We start from the raw sequence: 9,462 nt of genomic DNA, 5'->3' as shown, positions 1-9,462 counted from the left end.
TAATACCTCAAGATAATGATAAAAATCCTTAAAGAAGAACAGGAGGAAAAGCATAAGAAATAGAAGCTTTTAAAGGGGAAACAAGAAAAACACTCAAAGAAATCAAAAAAAACTAGAGGAAAACAGAACCAAAGAGATGAAGGAATTGAAGAAGAAATTTTAAATGGAAATGAAAATAATAAAGAGAACACTAAAAGAGACAACCCTGGAGGTAGAAAACCTAAAAAAAAAAAAAAGAAATCAGAAGTCACTGATGCAAGCATCTCCAACAGACTACAAGACAACATTGTAAACATAGACAAAACAGTCATAGAAGATGCAAAAGCCAAAAAGCTCCTAAACCAAAATGTCCAGGATTTCCAGGACACAATGAGAAGACCAAACCTAAGGATAATAGGAATAAAAAACGACAAAGAATATCAACTAAGAGGCACAGTAAATATCTTCAACAAAATCTTAGAAGAAAACTTCCCTATCCTTAAGAAGGAGATGACAAGGAGCATAAAAGAACCTACAGAATTCTAAATAGACTGGACCAGAAAAGAAATTCCTCCTGACAAATAATAGACAAAACACCCAGTACCCAAAGCAAAGAAAGAAAACTAAAAGCAATAGGAAAAAAAGCCATGTAACATATAAAGGTAGACCAAACAGAATCACACCTGACTTCTCAACAGTCTATGAAAGGTAGAAGATCCTGAACAGATATCATGCCGACACTATAAGAACACAAGTGTCAGCCCAAGCTGCTATACCCAGCAAAACAATCAATCAACATATATGGAGAGACCAAGATATTCCAAGACAAAACTAAATTTGCACAATATCTGACAAAAAACCCAGCACTACAATGAATTATAGGGGGAAAACCAAATACAACGAGGAGAAATATCCTAATCAAAACAAGAAAACTCTTAAGCAAGAAAACCAAAAGAAGAAAGATACAGGCACAATTCAACCTCCAAAAGCAAAAATAGCAGGAAACAACAACCACTATTCCTTGATAACATAAATGGACTCAATTCCTCAATAGAAAGATATAGGCTAAAAGACTGGATACATAAACAAAACCGAGCTTTTTGCTGCATACAGGAAACTCATCTCAGTGACAAAGACAGAAACTATCTCAGAGTAAAAGGTTGGGAAAACCTTCCAAGCAAATGGCCCCAACAAGCAAGCTAGAGTGGCCATTCTAATATCGAATAAAGTAGATATTCAAACAAAAGTTATCAAAAAAGTTAAGGAAGAAAACTTTTTACACATTACAGGGAAAATTTATCAGGAGGATCTCTCAATCCTTAACATACATGCTCCAAACACAAGAGCACCCATATTCATAAAAGAAACCATACTAAAGTTCAAAAAATACATTGCACCCCACACAATAATAGTGGGAGACCCCAAGACCCCAATCATATCATTGGACAGATCATGGAAACGGAAACTGAACAAGGACACAGTGAAACTAGCAGAGAGTATGAACCTATTAATTAATAGACATCTATGGAACATATCATCCTAAAACAAAAGAATACACCCTCTTCTCAGAACCTCACCGCACCTTCTAAAAAACTGACCATGTAATTGGTCACAAAAAAGCCTCAATAAATATAAGAAGATTTAAATATTCCTATGCATCCTTTCAGTTAACCATGGTCTAAGGATGGTCTTTAATAACAACAAAGACAACAAAAACCCACACACACATGGTAATTAAACAATGGTCTATTATTCGATAGCATGGTAACGAAGAAAAAAAGGAAATTAAGGATTTTCAATAATTTAATGAAAATAAAAATATAACATAACCAAATCTATGGGATGCAATGGAAGCAGTACTGAGAGGAAAACTCATAGATCTGAGTGCTGCCAAAAATAAACTGAAGAGATCAAACACTAGCAACTTGAGAGCACAGTTGAAACCTCTGGAACAAAAGGAAGCAGATACACCAGAGAGGAGTAGACAGAAAGAAATAATCAAACTCAGAGCAGAAATTGACCAAATAGAAACAAAAAGAACCACTCAAAGAATCAACAATATCAACAGCTGATTTCTTTTTAAGAATATAAAAAAGATTGATAAACCCTTAGCCAGACTACCTAGAGGGCAAAGAGAGAGCGTCCACATTAACAAAATCACAAATGAAATCAAGACACTACAACTGAAACTGAGGAAATTCAAGAAATCTTCAGATCCTATTACAAAAGCCTATAATCAACAAAGCTGGAAAATCAGGAGGAAATGAATGAATTCCTAGAAAGATACCAGATACTAAATTTAAACCAGAACCAGGTAAACCATCTAAATAATCTCATAACACCTAAAGAAATAAATAGAAGCAGTCATCAAATGCCTCCCAACCAAAAAAATCCAGGTCCAGATGGGTTCCGTGCAGCATTCTATCAGACATTATTGACAACCTAATATCAATACTCTCCAAACTAATGTACAAAATAGAGTCAGATGGATCACTACCTAACTCATTTTTGGAGGCCACAATGACCCTCGTTCCTAAACCACACAAAGACCTTACAAGGAAAGAGCACTTCAGACCAATCTCTCTTATGAACACTGATGCAAAAATACTCAACAAAATCCTTGCAAACACCATCAAAGACCAAATCAAAACGATTATTCACCATGATCATGTAGGCTTCATCCCTGGGAATGTAGGGATGGTTTAATATATGGAAAACCATCAACATAATCCACCATATAAACAAAGTCAAAGAAAAATCACATGGTCATCTCACTAGAGGCCCAGAAAGCATTTGAAAAAAAATTCAAAACCCCTTCATGTTAAAAGTCTTGGAAAGACCAGGACTCCAAGGCCCATACCTAAACATAATAAGAGCAATATGCAGCAAACCAAAAGCCAACAACAAACTTAACAGTGTGAAACTTGAAGGAATCCCATTTAAATCAGGGACTAGACAAGGCTGCCCACTATCGCCCTACCTATTCAACATAGTATTGGAAGTGCTGGCCAGAGCAATTAGACAGCAAAGGGAAATCAATGGGATACAAATTGGAATGGAAGAATTGTAAACATCACTGTTTGCAGATGACATGATAGTGTATGTAATGGACCCCAAAATTTTTATCAGAGACCTTCTACAGCTGATAAACAAGTTCAGCAAAGTGGCTGGATATAATATTACCTCAAACATATCAGTAGCTTTCCTGTACTTAAAGAACAAACATGTGAAGAAAGAAATTAAAGAAAAGATACCCTTTACAATAGTCACAAAAATTATTAAATACCTTGGTGTGACTCTAACTAAGCAAGTGAAGTACCTGTATGACAAGAACTTCAAATCTCTAAAGAAGGAAATTGAGGAAGATCTCAGAAAATGGAAACATCTCCCATGCTCATGAATTGAAAGTATAAACATTGTAAAAATGGCCATCTTACCAAACACAATCTACAGATTCAATGCAATCCACATCAGAATTACAACCCAATTCGTCATAGAGTTGGAAACAACAATGTGCAGTTTCATCTGAAATAACAAAATACGTAGAATAGCAAATCCATCTTCAACAACAAGAAAACATCTGCGGGAATCACTATCCGTGACCTCAAGCTATATTACAAAGCAATTGTGCTAAAAATTGCATGGTACTGGTACAGAGATAGGCACAGGAATCAATGAAATAGAATAGAAGATTCAGAAATGAGCACTTACATATATGGACACTTAATTTTTGACAAAGGAGCTATAAACATTCAATGGAAAAGGACAGCATATTCAACAAATGGTCCAACTGGCACTCAGCATCCAGAAGAATGAAAATAGACCCTTTCATATCTCCTTCTACAAAGCTCAAGTGCAAGTGGATTAAAGATCTCCACATTGAAACAAGTACACTGATAGTATTAGAAAAGAAATTAGGGAAACCATTAGAACACATAGGCACAGAAGAAAATTTTCTGAACAGAACACCAATGGCTCATGCTCTTAGGTCAAGTATCGACAAATGGGACTTAATGAGAATGCAAAGTTTCAGTAAGTCTAAGTACACTGTCAAGAAAACAAAACAGCAGCCAACAGATTGGGAAAATATCTTTACCAACCCCACATCTGAGACAGGCCGAATATCCAAGGTATAGAAAGAACTCAAGTATTTAGACACCACAGAATCAAACAACCCTATTAAAAATGGGGTACAGAGCTAAACAAAAAGTTCTCAATTGAGGAATATTGAATGGCTGAGAAGCTTCTAAGGACGTGCTCGACATCAATAGCCATCAGGGAAATGGAAATCAAAACAACCCTGAGATTCCACCTCACACCAACCAGAATGTCTTAGATCAAAAATTCATATGACAGCAGATGCTGTCGAGGATGAAAAGAAAGAGGAACACTTCTCGACTCTTGGTGGGGTCATAAACTGTTAAAACCACTCTGGAAATCAGTCTGGTGCTTCCTCAGAAAATTGGACATAGTACTACCTGAAGAACCAGTTATTCCACTTCTGGGCATACACCCCATAGAAGCTCCAACATACAACAAAGACTTGTGCACCACAATGTTCATAGCAGCCTCATTTATAATAGCCGGAAGCTGGAAAGAACCCAGATGTCCTTCAGTAGATGAATGGATTCAAAAATTGTGGTATATTTACACAATGGAGTACTACTCAGCTATCAAAAACAATGACTTTATGAAATTCTTAAGAAAATGAATGCATCTGGAGAATATCATCCTGAGTGATATAACCCAGTCACAAAAGAACAGACATAATATGCATTCACTGATAATGGGATACTAACCCCATGAAGCTCTGAACACCCCAGAAACAACTCACAGACTGTATGAACTTCAAGAAAAAACAAAGCACCCCCGTCAAAAAAAAAAAAAAGAAAATAAAAAAACATTTTGCTCAATCTTTACACACCAAGAAAACTGTGCCTATTTCCAGGTTACATCTTGTTTTACAATAACTTTATGCTCATTGCAACTAGTAAGATTTTAATTCATACTAACAAACCTTTAAAAAGTCAAGTACTGACAAAAATGTATTTGCCTACTTTTATGCATAAATGCTTAAAATATCTACGTTTATCTTTGTTTTTTAAAATAAAGTTGTTCAATCTAAAAAAAAGAAGAAGAAGAAACTTGGAACCAAAAAAACAAAGAAAGAAACTTATTATGTAAATATAGATGTGCATAGTATATACAATTATGTGCACATATAGAGGAATAAAGCAAAAGCCAATCCATAATTTTACCTATATGTTAATAATAAATGTATTTGTGTTTAATGAAAGAAAGTTTTGTATGATTTACATATATAGTAATAATATCATAAGTTATATATATATATATATATTTGTGTGTTTGTGTAAGTGCGTGAAAGTTAGTATAAATACAATTTTGTAAAAGTTTTATAGAAATAAAATAAGAATATATATATACATATATATGTATGCATGTATGTAATTATGTATATATATATATATATATATATATATATATATACATAAAGAAAATACAGTTTCCCATTTAAAATCATTCCAAAATTTAAAACAGCAATAAAAGATCTTTAAACAAATATAAGTGCCCTTGATTCTAGGTCTGTGTGACTGCACTGGTCACTTGTGTATAAAGTTTACCTTGTGCTTGGGAAGTATTCATGTCAAATACACAATAATACTTAAGACACACAAAAGAAATATCTCATTAGACATCTGTAAGTTATAATATGTTAGAAATAACTACAAAGTGTCATTTTAAAATTATTAAATGGACTTTATTAACTTCCTCCATAGATTACAAATTGATATTTTTAGATTGTAAAGGCCTAACAAAAGAGTGATATAAAATTACAATGTGGTACCTTCTGTTCCTGCCCTCATGAGCATCTGGGCCTCTTTTGAAAGTTTCTATTCTGGGTCACTTTCCTCCAGAGCCCAGAGGCTAAGTGGATTATGGTCTCTTAGTCCTAGGTGGTACCGCCAATGACCAGTGTTAAGTTGCTTTGTGAGTAAGCCTTCTTCCATGATCATTTGTAGTGAAGCAGAAGACCCTGCAATGGGAGCTGGCGAAGCAACAGAACCATGGCATATAACCACCTGGTTGTGTTTTAAATTCTAGTTTTGCAATATCTGCAGAGTAAATGATAGCAAAACAAATTAGTTTACAGAGCAACAGAAGTCGAAACCACTTACCATTAATCTTCCTCTCATTTATTGCAAGCAGGTGGAAAATAGGAGAGCCTAAAGGAAACTGCTGGTAGGAAGTAGTTAGGATAAAAATGTCTCCAAAGATAAAGGGATATTCTGTATTTCCTGTGCAAGTATGACCAATATAAAACAAACCCACCAAAGTTTTGAGTTGCTCTAAGTAACTTAGTGAGCCAAATTTTAAATGTGACAAATAGTTTACTTTTATGAAATAAAGTATACATAGAGGAAATAGCAAAAAAGTGAACTTTCCTCTTTCAAACAAAATCAAGAGAAAGTATTTCCTGTCTGGGACTTGTTTGAATTTTTCTAATTCTCACTATCCCCATGCCAAAGGCTTTCCAAGTAAGAGATGAAATCAGGACCAAGACCTAAACCTCAGTACTACCAATACACAGCCTCGCCTCAGAGTAAGTGCCACACAGTTGAGTCTACATTAGCATTCGGGATAATCAGTCAGATTTGACATTTGTTGAATGTCCAAGTATACCTTTCTAAAGCTTTCTTCTAGAAAATGAAACCTCCAAATCTGAGATTTAGAAACTGTGCATTCTATTTCCCAGAGAGTTCTGTCACTTGTCCAAGAAAATTGACTCTTTGTATTTTATTGTATTTGAACTAGTGTACCATGATTAAGCTTTGTTGTAACATTTTCAAACATAAAAGCATATTTTATTGAACTTCTTGGCTTTCCACCACCACCCTTTCCCTTAGCTTCTCTTTAGCTTTAGTGGTCCCTGTGTTTTATCAAACTCACCCCTTTCTCAAAACCACCTTTTCCCTCACATTTTTTGCTAGTTTTATGACCTATATCCGCACTCACACCCAAATATATTCATGTACATAAATATTAGAGGCTGGGATTCACTGATGGAAACAAACACATGGTCTTAGTCTCTCTGAATGGGTGTTCCCTCACTCCTTATAGCTTGCAGACATATCCATTTATTTAATAACACATAATTTCATTTTTATGATTAAATACATTTCCACTGTCAAAATCTACCACATTTCCATTATCCATTCATCTATTGGTGGGCAACTGGGTTGGTTCTGTTTCCTTACTGTTGTGATTAGAACAACATTAAATATAGCTATGCACATATCACTGTTCAAACTGTAGTTCTATTCTTAACTTTCTGAGAAATTTTCATGGTTGTTACTATAAATAATTGATAAATAATTGTACTTATTCATGCGTGCACCAGCAGGGCATGAAGGTTCTTCTTTCCCCACATCCTCACCAACCTTTACTGCCACTGGTCTACTTTATGAAAGCCATCCTGGATGGGGTGAGGTGCTGTCTCACAATTTTAATTTGCATTTCTCTGGTGGCTAAGGATGTTGAGAACATTTTTGTTTGCCTGTTTCTAGGAGGCATTTGTAGCTCATTTTTTTTTCATTGCTTGGGAAATTCAAACACGTATGTAATATATTTTGATCAATTTTACCAACCATTCAGTCACCTCAATTCCTCCCCTGTCTCATCCACTGCTTTTCATTCAACTTTCTGTGCTCTGTTTTTGAAAACCCAGAGTCCATTTGGTAATGTCTATTTCTTCAAGGGTGTAGAAACACCGAGTAGTGTGAAAGCAACCTCTCAGAGATCACTTTCCTAAAGAAAACTTAACTCCCCTTCACCCGGCTCAGCATCTATCAAGTGCCCATATCTCTTCTGCTAAGGGTGGGATTTGTTGAACCCTCTCTTATGAATGACTGGGTTGTTTTTTCCACAAAAGCAGTTTTGAGGCAAGGAGAAGGGTGACTCTTGGGATTGCAGTTCTAGGTACTTAAATGTAAGTGGTAGTGGCAGGACCTGGGCTACAAATCTTGCTTCTATTTGCTTGGAAAGGGTGCTTGTGTTAAGTCCTCCAGCTGGGAAGAAGAAAGACCAAGAGGCTGGAAAAAACACCTCAGCTACTGGTACTGCCCTCCAGATTCTACAATAAACTAACAAACTCTCACTGTCTGGTCTACAAGGTGGCAGCCAGTGCAGAGGGATACAGGCCACAGGACACTTCCAAGGGCAGATGAGACAAAACAAGCAGTTGTAAGCCTCTTGGGGCAGCACAGGAATCCACACCACAGCTTTAGACTTCGGTGTAGAAGGGATAATCCTTGTACTTGGCACAGCTCATCAAGGTGCACATGCTCCAGTTCCTGTTGCAGCTGAGTAGAGTGGTCATGTCCTAGATGCTCAGCTCAAAGTCAAAGTCCTTAAAGTTCTCAGCAGTGTGTGCTAGGGTCATAGACTTGGGGATCACTACCATGTTCCATGGATTGGGGAACCGGATTAGCACCTGGGCTGTAGTTTTATTGTACTTGGCTGTAATTGCCTTCATCCTGGGATCCTCCAGGAGAAAAGGGTCTTCAGGCTTGGGCCAGGGCTTGTCAGAACCAAGGGGACTGTGTGCAGTCTCCATGATACCTTTGCAATGGCAGCACGCAATCAGCTTCTCCTGAGATAAGTATAGTTGGCACTCAATCTAGTTGATGGAAGACTTGCATTTTAAGCCAGGTTTGTTCAAGATCTCAGTCTGAAGAGGCTTAAAGTTGCAGACACCATTTGCTTTTATCAAACCTTCATCCACTAATTGTTCCATAGCCATCTAAGTGTCCACAAAGTCTGTGTAACTAGAATCCATATTTCTTGCTGCATCCAGTGGGAAATAGTCTAGCCCAGGCTTGAAGCCTGTTGGCTGGTGAATAAGGTAGAGATCCAGGTAGTCCAGCTGCAGGTCACTCATTGACTTCTAGAGGCTCCTTTTACCAAGCTTTTCTTGTGGAACATGCACCACAGTTTGCTGATGATGAAGAGATCTTGGCGCTTCACCAAATGCTCCTGGAGCTTCTCCTAGAGGGCCACTCCCACCTCCTTTTCATTCTGGTACACCTGGGCACAGTCAATATGGTGATACCCCAAGCCAATAGCAACCTTCACAGTCTCACTCACCTGGCCAGGAGGAGACTTCCAGGTGCCCAGGCCCAGGATAGGCATCTTGGCGCCGTTGTTAAGTTCCAGTTGGCTAGCCATGAATACTATACGTTACAGAGCCAGACTGGCAAATGTCGAATGACTGGATTTTGATGGCTTGATTCCATGCAAGTCTTCTGCATTCAGTCTCAGGTACTGTGAGTCCATGTGTGCAACTGCATTGTCATGTTCAGCAAATACTGCAGATGACCACTACCTCTGCTTTTACAAGTTCTATGTCCTCTGTTCCTTAATGACCCCTGAGCACTTGGGAGATGGGTATAAATATAAATGTTC

The 9,462-nt window shown here is 37.1% G+C and overlaps 1 pseudogene across 1 annotated transcript; it reads right to left on the bottom strand.

Moving 5' to 3' along the window:
- Positions 1–8,281: 8,281 nt before the first annotated feature.
- LOC308433562 (aldo-keto reductase family 1 member B1-like) lies at positions 8,282–9,225 on the bottom strand (annotated as a pseudogene). Its single transcript has one exon. The product of its transcript is annotated as an aldo-keto reductase family 1 member B1-like (transcript).
- Between the last annotated feature and the right edge of the window lie 237 nt (positions 9,226–9,462).

The sequence above is a fragment of the Micromys minutus genome, assembly GCF_963924665.1.
Source record: "Micromys minutus genome assembly, chromosome: 1".
Classification (NCBI taxonomy): Eukaryota; Metazoa; Chordata; class Mammalia; order Rodentia; family Muridae; genus Micromys; species Micromys minutus.
This window is presented reverse-complemented; position numbering and strand designations above follow the sequence as displayed.